The sequence below is a fragment of the Mastomys coucha genome, chromosome X, assembly GCF_008632895.1.
Source record: "Mastomys coucha isolate ucsf_1 chromosome X, UCSF_Mcou_1, whole genome shotgun sequence".
NCBI lineage: Eukaryota > Metazoa > Chordata > Mammalia > Rodentia > Muridae > Mastomys > Mastomys coucha.
Window position 1 is genome coordinate 14,443,897 of NC_045030.1, and position 12,404 is coordinate 14,456,300.

The 12,404-nt window shown below is 40.7% G+C and overlaps 1 protein-coding gene across 9 annotated transcripts in view; it reads left to right on the forward strand.

Annotated features, from left to right (window-relative positions):
- The window catches only part of LOC116074151 (zinc finger protein 81-like), a 118,758-nt gene that overhangs the window by 59,501 nt on the left and 46,853 nt on the right, over positions 1 to 12,404 (forward strand). For 2 of the 9 annotated variants that reach the window (XM_031347069.1, XM_031347019.1), the window contains exon 2: positions 1,971 to 2,218. The exons of the other annotated variants lie outside the window; for them this stretch is intronic. The gene's annotated coding sequence lies outside the window, so the exon portion shown is untranslated. The remainder of the gene's footprint in view (positions 1 to 1,970; positions 2,219 to 12,404) is intronic. 9 annotated transcript variants of the gene reach the window in all.

Sequence of the window (12,404 nt, forward strand, 5' to 3'; positions counted from 1 at the left end):
AAAAAAAGAATGTTAATATTCAATATGGAGTTTGCATTTTTAGCAGTGTGGTGATTGGTAAGCCTAGTTAACTATCCCGCTGGCAAAGAAACAAAACATGCTAGATAGGATATTTTTCAAAAGTGTCCAAGCTCAACAATGAGCTAAGAGGGCCAGGTAGAAACACCTGATGGGAAGTAAAGGCTGAAGCGCTGAAGCCCAGTGTTTCATGGAACCATGAACCTGCTTCTGTTTGTCTAACCTTGTGGATGTGACCTTCCATGTTTACAGCTTCACAGGAAGGACAAGATGCCACAAACAAAGCTGAGGTCTATTATTTACTGACTATAATGACCAAGCTTGCTCAGTCAGTCAACAGGTTCTTCAATGCAGGAGTGAGGATTAAAAAAGGAAAAAGACAGTTAAAAACATTGTAGCATGACCCCAGTCAATTCTGAGACTGAAGGCAAATTTAATTTTTCTAATCTGCTTTTATACCATTTTAATTATGTGCAAATATTAAGGGTGAGCAGTACAATAAGGAACTAACAAGGCAGTAAGCAAAGTCCCATGATTACTCCTGTGACAATTGTTTAAAAGGGCTTCTCATAATGACCAAAATACTTGAGCCCACTTCCTTGCCCAAGCCCAAAATCTTGCCTGAAGCCTACTTCTTTTGTTTTACCCTAAAATCAGATTCTTACTTCCTTGTCCTTGTCCAATGTCAGGTCCCTGCCTGAACTTACTTCTTTGTCATGCCCTAATGTCAGACTCCTGCCTGAAGCCCATTTTCTTGTCTTTGGCTAATGTCAGATTCCTGCCATGCAGCTCCCCAAAATGCTCTCCACACTGTAAGTTGTTCCTGGACGTGACATGCTCTTCCTAGCTCTCATTCCACTTCAATGATGCTTGTGTCTCACTTTTCATCAAAAAATAAGCCACTGCACTGGGTTCACAGTCAGCTTCAAAGCTAGTTATCATAATTCCTCCAATGATTCCTCCACAATTCCTCCTTTATTTCCAGTTATTTTAGATATTTAGATTCTGTGTTTTCATACAAATTTTAGAATTAGCATAGCATTTTCTACTGGGGAGGTGGCAAACTTAGATATTTCATTAGTGATAAATTGAATCTATTGATGATAAATCAGCTAAAGGGTGAATGTCATTTAAACAATACTGAAACTTGATATACATCTTGAAATGATGGTTTCTATTAGGTAATGAGAGATAGCCAGTCACACAGAAGGCAAAATAATCACAACAGAAACCGAGAGACAAACTCAAACTGACCCAGTAGGGTTATAGAGAGGGAGACATTGTTAGATTTGGTGTGGGTATCCTACTCATTAAGACAGAGACGAAGATTGATGCAATTAGCAAGAGGTTTTTAATAATCAAGTATACTGGGGTTGTGTCTTTGCGACCAAAGCTAATACTCTTCATACCTTTTAGAACAGTTTTACAACTTACAACTGTGGGTTGGTTATCTTTCCCATTGTTCTTTTGTTTCCATTGACCTTTGTCCTATGGGAGAGGAGGAGGAGGAGGGGTGGGGGGAGATCTACCTCCTCCTGAGAACATTTCCTGGAACTGGGCATCTCCTGGGGATGGGTGTTTGCTTAGTAAACCTTTCTGAAGCTCTCTGTCTTTAGGCTTAATGGACATTCCTGGCTTCCTCAGTATTTTTATGATGTGTTCCTGTTTGCTCAATTCTTACAACGTAAAACAGTTGGGTTTGGGGATTTATAAAGAAAGGTGAACTAGTTTTCATATAAATTACTTCTCTTATTGCTGTAATAAAATACCTAACAAAAGCAACTCATGGAAGGAAGAAACTATTTGAATTCCTAACTTGAGTCAGTCCACCATTGTAGGTAAGGCTTGGTAGCAGGAGCTGGAGGTAACTGGTCATGGTGCATCTGCAGTTAGGAAACAGCAAAGATGAATGCTGGTACTCAGCTCACTTTCTCCTTTTGATTTGGTCCAAGACTCTAGCCTAGGGGATGGTGCCACCACATTCAGGATGAGTCTTCCTACCTCAGCCCAATCTAGAAATGTCTTCATAGATGTGCCCAGATCCTTGTCTCCCAGGTGATTCTAGATCAGTCCATCATCATCATCATCATGGTGGGAAACATAGTAGCATGCAGACAACCATGGTACTGGAGAAGGAGCTGAGAGTTCTACATCTCAGGCACCTGGGAAAGAGCTGTAGAGATCACTCTTATAGATTCCAGTGAGTATTTAAATTTTACATTTTTAAAATGTATTTATTTATTATATGTTATATGCTATAGCTGTCTCCAGACATCCCAGAAGAGGGTGTCAGATCCCATTATAGATGGTTGTGAGCCACCATGTGGTTGCTGGGATTTAAACTCAGGACCTTCAGAAGAGCAGTCAGTGCTCTTAACCGGTAAGCCATCTCTCCAGCCCCTACATTTTTTTTAAAAAATATTTTTTATAGTGTGTTTCCTGTCCTTTGTATACTGGCAGAATTCTTTGATTGGTTTGATTAGTTGCTTGATCCCTTCCTTCCTTCCTTCCTTCCTTCCTTTTGACATTTTGTTATTTATTTATTTGCTTGTTTGTTTAGGTCTCTTTAAACAAGTTTTCTCTGTAATATCCCTGGCTGTCCTGGAACTTTCTTCTTCTTTTTTTTTTTTAAAGATTTATTTATTTATTATATGTAAGTACACTGTAGCTGTCTTCAGACACACCAGAAGAGGGAATCAGATCTCATTATGGATGGTTGTGAGCCACCATGTGGTTGCTGGGATTTGAACTCAGGACCTTCAGAAGATCAATCAGTATGCTCTTACCTGCTGAACCATCTCTCCAGCCCCTGGAACTTACTTTGTAGAGCAGGTTGGCCTTGAATTTATAGAGCTCCTCCTCCCTCTGCTTTCTGAGTGCTGGGATTAAAGGTGTGTGCAAATTCTATTCATTCATTCATTCATTCACTTGCTTCTTTGTTATATTTTGTTAAATTTTATTTTATTGGTATGGGAGTTTTTCCTGCATGAATGTTTGTACGAACTTGCTTGCCTGGTGCCTGTGGAAGGCAGAAGATGGTGCCAGATCTTTAGAAATTGGAGTTACAGTTCATTGTGAGCCATCATGTAGGTGTTAGACACCAATCCTGAGTCCTCTAGAATAAGTGCTGAACCATTTCTCTAGACCCCCTTGATTTTACTTTTAAACATTCTATTAAAGTCTCTACTTCAATGTATATATCTCCTTTCCCTTCCTCCATCCCTTTTTCTTATCTCCCTCCCTTCCATTTTGTCTTGCTTGGGGGGAGGAAGGGGGTCAAACATAGAGTCTCAAGCATTGTTGGCAAGTACTCTAATACTGAACTATATCCCAACCACAGATAAGCCTTCTATACTCCAATCTCTACCCATTATTCAGTTCCATTTTTAAGTGTATTTTATAGTGACCAAGCCAGCTCAGTCAGTCAACAGGGCCTCAAGTGAGAGAGTAAGGATTGAAAAAGAAGAAAAACAATTTGACAAAATTAGAACATAATTCCAGTCCATACTGAGGCTGAAGCAGCTTTATTTCTCTCCAGCCTGCTTTTAAATCATTCTAGGTATAACCAAAAAACATGGTCAGTTCTTAGATCAAAGACAAAGTAATCAAGTGAAGTAGTAAACAAGGAAATCACACAAGAAAGCAATCAAGCAGAATAGTAAGCAAAAGGATCACACAAGGTAATAAGTAAGGAAAGTAGGAAGGAAAGCCCCATGGTCACTGTTCCTTTTTATTTATTTTTTGTTTGTTTATCCATTCATTATGTTCTTGTTGCTTTGAGACAGAGTCTCATGTAGCCCAGGCTGGCCTCAAATTCTGGCCTCAAACATGCTGGTGTTACATGTAGTTCAGCATTATTTCTTTTCTTTTATGTCCAATATGTAGTTATTTTGTCCTTATGACTTAAAATCACAATGTGTACAGCTTACTATTATTGTAGAAATTAATGAACTTTTAAACATCTTCTAAAAATACCTGAATCATATTCTAAAAATACCTGAATCATATTCTAATAAACAAGGAAGCAATAGGTTGTGTGGATGCCCACCCAGACCATAGGTAACGCCAAGAGGATATGTTTTTTCCATTGTGTTGGCTGTTTCCCCACGCCACCTCAGACTTCAGTTCACACCAGACTTGTCTCCAAGAAAACTGCTGTTGAGTTGATCCTAAAAACTTTCATGGGGTGGGGATATAGACCAGTGGTAGAGTTTTTACCCAGTGTACAAAAGGCCCTGAGTCCCAGCATCACAAAAAGAAAAGAAAAAAAAAATCTCTGGTTAAGGATACAGAACCTCTTCTTCAAGAGAAACATCCTAAGTTCACAGAAGATAAGGAATAAATAATGCTTTCCCTTTAATTTGGCTCAGGGAAACCTGTCATGAAGACAAGGCACTTTCCACACAATGACCAATGAACCAGAAGATTCCTCTGCCGCTGGTGTCAGAGTCAAGGAGTGTTTCCAGCTCCTTCAAGCTGCGTACTTCTGAGCTCAGAGCCAGCTGGTCTAGCTGTTAGAAAATAAGCCTTGCTGGCTATATTAAGCTGGTGTGACTTCCTTTGCCATTCTGGGACCCATCTTGTTTAGCATTCGGAATATTTCACCCTGGCCTTTGGATTAACAGCCTCTTCTGTGAGGGTGGAATTGGAAACAAATCAACCTCATGGATCCCCTGGGACAAGTATAGGAAAATCTCTAGAGGCCATGTTTGGCAGGACAGCATCTGAATCAGTGTGGTGATTGGAAACAGAATAGCTACAGGTGTGACTCTCTTTAAGAAATCGGGACTTAAGGGCTGGAGAGATGGCTCAGCGGTTAAGAGCACTGACTGCTTTTCCGAAGGTCCTGAGTTCCAGTTCCAGAAACCACATGGTGGCTCACAGCCATCTGTAATAAGATCTGATGACCTCTTCTGGTGTGTCTGAAGACTGCTACAGTGTACTCATATATAATAATAAATAAATCTTAGAAAAAAAAGAAATCAGGACTTCTTGGGTGTGAGGGACATTTGACTAGGACACCATTATCCAGTTGATCATCATGGTTAATTTAGCAGGTCTGGCTGTTGAGGAGGGAACTCACTGGTCCATATGTTTCTTCCAAAGCTGCATGACTGGATAGAGAAGATGATCTTCTCCAATAGAGGGCTGTTGTTTGGTCAGGAGTATAGAAGTAGTTGTGCTTCCCTACTAGGATCTCCAAGGGCTCTAGGAAATCAGAACTCCTTTCCCCATGAGAGAAGATGAAGCCTGGCCAGCCACTAGGGCAATCTGCTTGTTCCCCCATCACCTTTCATTCTTCACAAGCCAGATCTTCTTCACTCCTGCCATCTTTGTTAACCTCACAGAACCTAGGTGGGTGCCAATTTACTGGCCCTATTTTAGAGAAGATAAAACCAAGGCACAAAGCAGTACCGTGAGTTAGCCAGGGCCTCACAGTCAAGAGAGACTATCTTGACAGACAGATTATCAAAAATCCCTCCCCATTCACTGCCAACTTCATTCTCCCTCTTCCTTTGGTCTGGGGAGAGAAGATAAACATGGTAGATTCTAGCCTACATGGAATTTTTGTCTCCTGGGGAGACAGAGATGAAATGATCACACCATAACTTATGACCAGTGATCTAAAATAAATGCTAGAAGAACCATGGTGTGTGTGTGTGTGTGTGTGTGTGTATGTTTGGTTTCTGAGACTGAGTTTCACACTGTAGCTCTGGGTGACTCAGAACTAGAACTCACTATGTATCTCAGGCTGCCTTTAAACTAATAACAATCCCTCTGCCTCAGCCTATTGAGTATTGTGATGACAGGCATCACACTTACCACTCACCTTGAAGAAGAAAGCTTTAAGAGAACGTGATGAGGAACACCAGTGTTGCCTGGGGAGATCTTGCTGCTGAGATACCAGAGCTTAAAACTGAAGGCAGAGCTTGGAGTTTGAAGAGAATTTTTTTTTTTTTAAGTTTTTTGAGATAAGGTTTCTCTGTATAGCCCTGGCTGTCCTGGAACTCACTCTGTAGACCAGGCTGGCCTCGAACTCAGAAATCCGCCTGCCTCTGCTTCCCAAGTGCTGGGATTAAAGGCGTGCCCCACCACTGCCTGCTGAGAATTTTTTTTTTTCTGAGAAATAGGCTAATACTCACGGTGTTTTTGATAAAACAAAACAAAACAAGACACCACCACCAACAACAAACCCTCTGACTCAAGGCTGGAGAGCCAGGCCATAACCAGCTTCTTGGGCTCAGTAAGGAGAGGGGACTCTCCCAAGAGAGCAACAAGAAGTCTGTGGGTAGAAACATATTCGGTAGAATGAAAATAACCCTAACATGTAGGTAAACACTTAAATGATAGGTCCAACTCAGCCACCTGAACATTAGGCATTGCACAGAACCTGGTCTGAAACTCTACTCCCTAATTCATGCCAGGGGTGAGGTGAATTGGTTCTGTTGTCCTGTGTCACGTTTCTAGAACAGATAATGAACTTAGTGAGGTCATCAAACTTGAAAATGTTGCTTGCTCTGTTCGTCTCAGGAGCGGGGTGCTGGAGACCAGTGATATATTCTGCCATGAGCTTTCATTGTTCTGAGCAAGGTGGTCTCTGCCTTAGAGGCAATGTGGAGGAAGAACTTTGTCATGTTATGATATCACAATGGGTTCCATCTTTCTGTGTCTGTCGCATATCTTCTAAGCCTTGGTAGCCCCATCCAAGCATGTCAATAGGATAAGTGTTCAGGGTCGTGTCTCCAGAGAGGCCTTCTTTGTCCCTGGCCGTCTTTCTTCCAAGCCTGACTTCTTGGCCAACTCATTGCAAACTCAGGAGGAGAAGGTGATGGCTCTCACTTTGTACACTGAACCCAACAGAATCAGCTGTACAGTTCTCTAGGGGGCCATTTACGTGCTGACTATAAAAGTAACTTTTATTTGCCTGATAAAATTGTCTCTGGGACTTACTGCCTCTGTCTGCTAATCTAGGCCTAGTCCTGGAAGCTTCTAGCCTCTGCACAATCTAATCTAGGCCTAGAATGTTTTCAGCCTCTTGAGATTTGCTGCTGAATAAACTCACCCTTTCTAGCTCTTTCTGAACTCTGGCTGGCTGGTCAACTCAGCTATTCTGGCTCAAAACTTCTCTTGCAACCTCTCCTGAATTTCTCTGCTTGGCCTTGCATTAACTCTGGCAATCTGTTCTAATCTTCTGGCTCCTTTTCATCCTAAGGCTCATTCTGTCTTCACCTGTGTCTAGCTTGCTCTCTTTTAACTCTTTATCTGTAAAACTTTCCTGGTAAAGCTGCCTTCTTCCTTTCTCCATGGTCACTGTTTCTAATATTATCTGAGCCTACTTCCTGGTCCAAGCCTAGTGACAAATGTCAAATTTCTAGAAGTGGCACCAAAAGCTCTCAACATTACAGCAATAGCTTATTTCTTATTACCAATTTCTTTCTTAGTCTCTTTGTGCTATTTTATCAAAATACCCAAGACTGGGTAATTTATAGACTACATAACTATATTTTCATGGTTCCAGAATCTGAAATGTCTAAAGTCAAGGCAAGTCTGGTGTCTCATGCTCACTCTCTGCTTCTAAAATGGTGCTTATTTTGACCACCAAAGTGGATGAATTTTGCACAGGATTTGACCCTTGGCAAGAATGGATGTAAGGACAAAAAGAGAAGTCCTAGCTAGTTTTTCCATAGCTTTCATAGCAGCACTAAGCTATTCATGGCGTCTCTGCCCTTATGACTGAATCATTTCCCTAAGACCACGTCTCCTAGTACTGCTACATTGGGAATTAAGTTTCAGTATGAATTTAGAAGGAAAAGCAAATATTCAAAACATGGTACCATTCATGAGACCATTTGTGTTTTAAAGATGTTTTCTTATTTCTGCCTTTTAGACTTTGTTTATGCTCATTAACTATTTCTTTGATCTTCACTTTTCTGTTATGCCCATTCACTAAAGTTTTTTGTTTCAGATTGTACTTTTTAGTTCTTGACTTCTCATTTGGTTGTTTTATGGTGTTTACATCTTAGTGGAGCTATCATATTTTCATTATAAACCTTTTCTTTATTTTTTTTTACTTTATCAGTAAGTATATTTAAAAAATTTCAAAATAGCAAAAACTCTGAAGTTAAATAATAAGGAAATGCTAATTTCAAGCACAGTGAGAAAAATTATCAATAATATTTCCATGATGTTTGTAGAACATGATTTTAATATTTTCAGCTGTTGATATTCAACAAACAATAGTTATTTTAAGGTATACTTTATTATGTTTCCCTTTTCATTTCTGATTTTGGTAATTTGGATACTGTCTCTGTGCCCTTTGGTTAGTTAGCCTGGCTAAGGGTATATCTCTCATGTTGATTTTCTCAAAGAACCAGCTCCTGGATTTGTTGATTCTTTGTATAGTTCTTTTTGTTTCTATTTGGTTTGATTATTTCCTGCCATCTACTCTTGGGTGTATTTGCTTCTTTTTGTTTTAGAGCTTGCAGGTGTGCTGTCAAGGTGCTAGTGTAAGTAAACTCTCTTCAGTTTCTTTTCAGAGGCACTTAGAGCTAATAAGAGTTTTACTGCCTGGTCATGGATCAACTGATGATGGGCAGTGATGGCACACGCCTTTAATCCCAGCACTTGGGAGGCAGAGGCAGGTGGATTTCTGAGTTCGAGGCCAGCCTGGTCTACAGAGTGAGTTCTAGGACAGCCAGGGCTACACACAGAAACCCTGTCTTGAAAAAAACAACAACAACAACAACAAAAAGTTTTTCTCATACTATTGCTTCCATCGTGTCCTGTAAGTTTGGGTATGATGTGTCTTCATTTTCTTCCTTGACCAAGTTATCATTGAGTAGAGTGTTGTTCAGCTTCCATGTATATGTGTGCTTTCCATTGTTTTTGTGGGTATTTAAGACCAGCCTTGGTCTGTGGTGATCTGATAGGGTGCTTGAATTATTTCAGTCTTCTTATATCTGTTGAGGCTTGTTTTGTGACAAATTATATGGTCAATTTTGGAGAGGTACTGTGAGGTGCTGAGAAGAAGGTATATCCTTTTGCTTTAGGATAAAATGTTCTATAAATATCTGATAAATCCATTTGGTTCATAACTTCTGTTAGTCTCACTATGTCTCTGTTTAGTTTGTGTTTCCATGATTCGTCCATTGCTGAGAGTGGGATATTGAAGTCTCCCACTATCATTGTGTGAGGTGTAATGTATATTTTGAGCTTTAGTAAAGTTTCTTTTATGAATGTGGGTGTCCTTACATCTGGAGCATAGATGTTCAGAATTGAGAGTTCATCTTTTTTTTTTTTAAAGATTTATTTTACTTATTTTATATGTATGAGTACACTGTAGCTGTACAGATGGCCATGAGCTATCATGTGTGTGACTGCTGGGAATTTAACTCAGGACCTCTGCTGGCCCCACTTGGTCCAGCGTAATTCACTGTAGCTGTCTTCAGAGGCACCAGAAGAGGGCGTCAGATCTCATTACGGGTGGTTGTGAGCCACCATGTGGTTGCCGGGATCCGAACTCAGGACCTTTGGAAGAGCAGTCCGTGCTCTTATCCGCTGAGCCATCTCGCCAGCCCCATTTTTTTTTTTAAAGATTTTATTTATTTTATGTATGTGAGTACATTGTAGCTACGTTCAGACACACCAGAAGAGGGTATCAGGCCCCATTACAGATGTTTGTGAGCCACCGTGTGGTTTCTGGGAATTGAACTCAGGACCTCTGGAAGAGCACAGTCAGCGCTCTCAACCACTGAGCCATCCCCCCAGCCCGAGAGTTCATCTTGATAGAGTTTTCCTTTGACTGGTATGAACTGCCCTTCCTTCTCTTTTTGATAACTTTTGGTTGAGAGTCGATTTTATTTGATATTAGAATGGCTACTCCAGCTTGTTTCTTGGGACCATTTGCTTGGAAAATTGTTTTTCGACCTTTTATTCTGAGGTAGTATTTGTCTTTGTCACTGAAGTGCATTTCCTGTATGCGGTAAAAGGCTGGGTCCAGTTTACCTATGCAGTCTGTTAGTCTATGTCTTTTTTGGGGAGTTGAGTCCATTGATGTTACGAGATATTAAGGAAAAGTGATTGTTACTTCCTGTTATTTTTGTTGTTAGATGTGGGATTATGTTTGTGTGGCTATCTTCTTTTGGGTTTATTGAAAGATTACTTTCTTGCTTTTCCTAGGGTGTAGTTTCCCTCCTTGTGTTGGTGTTTTCCATCTGTTATCCTTTATAGGGCTGGATTTGTGGGTTTTGTCATAGAATATCTTGGTTTCTCCATCTACAGTAATTGAGAGTTTTGCTGGCTGGCATTTGTGTTCTCTTAGGATCTGTATGAGATCTGCCCAGGATCTTCTAGCTTTCATAGTCTCTGTTGAGAAGTCTGGTGAAATTCTGATAGGTTTGCCTTTATATGTTAGTTGACCTTTTTCCCTTACTGCTTTTAGTATTCTTTCTTTGTTTTGTGCATTTGGTGATTTGACACCAGTTACTGGTGTTTTGACTACTATGTGACAGGAGGAATTTCTTTTCTGGTCCAGTCTATTTGGAGTTCTGTAGGCTTCCTGTATGTTCATGGGCATCTCTTTCTTTCGGTGTTGTAACCCCCGAATTAGTAATGCTAACTCTCTGTAGTTAAAGCCTTACCAAAGAGACTCCAGTGTTGTATACAGATGGTTTGCCCTGGCATTTCTTCCTGCAGAAGCTCCTATTTTCCCTCCTGCCCAAGGCAAGGGCCATGAGCAGGCAGGTGGTTTCTACTGCATCTCCCTGCAGCAAGGTCAGGGCTCCCTCCCCATCCCTGGTGGCTAGGTGGGAACCCAGTCTAGTGTTAGGATGCCACTGCCCATAACCCCCTCCCACCCTTAATGAAAACATCCTGAGGAGCCAAATGCTAGCATGAGACAGCCTCTCTGCCTCTGTGTCGCCAAAACTAGCACTCTCTCTGATAAATGGCCGAACTCTCCAGGTTCCTGTCCTTGACACCTTAAAGAAATAACAAACTCAAAGATGATTAGAGCCCCATGTTTAAATCATAGAAAAAGGTAATCAGAGGTTACAGACAGTTATGGCCAGCCATAAGATTAGTTCCTGATAGCCCCACAATGGACACCTATTAATCTCCCTCCCATCTTCAGTTCCGTTCCATCAAACTGTTACTATCCTTCACTCCCCTTCACCCTGAGCATTCAAAGAATTCCTAACTATTCTATATATAAACCCAATGCTTTCTGGACTCACCATCGCATTTACCCTGTGAGTGCGAAACATGTGATCCAAGTCAGGACTCGAAGTAAAAAAGACTTTTGCAAGTTGCAGTGGGGACTCAGGGCATAACATAGGTTAGGGAAGTCTTCTTTTGTAATTTGTTGAGGATATTTACTGGCCCTTTGAGTTGGGAATCTTCGCTCTCTTCAATACCTATTATTCTTAGGTTTGGTCTTCTCAGTGCGTCCTGGATTTCCTGGATGTTTTGGGTTAGGAGCTTTTTGCATTTTTCATTTTCTTTGACTGTTGTGTCAATGTTTTCTATGGTATCTTCTGCCCCTGAGATTCTCTCTTCTATCTCTTGTATACTGTTGGTGATGCATCTATGGCTCCTGACTTTTTTCCTAGGTTTTCTATCTCCAGAGTTGTCTTCCTTTGTGATTTCTTAATTGTTTCTACTTCCATTTTTAGATCCTAGATGGTTTTGTTTGATTCCTCCATCTGTTTGGTTGTGCTTTCCTGTAATTCTTTAAAGGAGTTTTGTGTTTCCTCTTTAAGAGCTTTTACCTGTTTATCTGTGGTCTCCTGTAATTCTTTAAGGGATTTTTATGTTTCCTCTTTAAGGGCTTGTACCTATTTATCTGTGTTCTCCTGTATTTCTTTAAGGGAGTTATTTATGTCCTTCATAAAACCCTCTAACAGCATCATGAGATATTATTTTAAATCAGAATCTTGCTTTTCCGGTATGTTGGGTTATCCAGCACTTGCTTTGGTGGAAGTACTGGATTCTGATGATGCCAAGTAGTCTTGGTTTCGGTTGGTAAGATTCTTTCATCTGCCTTTCACCATTTGTTAATCTTTGGTGTTCGGTGTTCTTGCTGTCTCTAGTTGGAGCTTGCTCCTCCTGTGGGTCTGTTAGCCTGTGTCAGCACTCCTGGGAGATCAGCTCTCTCCTGGCAAAACCCATGCACAGAGGGCTGTGGAACATCTGTACCTCCTGGAAGGACCATGTCTCAGCTTGCATCTATGACTCCTGATCTCTTTCCTAGGTTTTCTAACTCCAGGGTTGTCTCTCTTTGTGATTTCTTTATTGTTTCTCTTTCCATTTTTAGATCTTGGATGGTTTTGTTCATTTCCTTCGCCTGTTTGATTTGTTTTCTTGTAATTCTTTAAGGGATTTTTTTT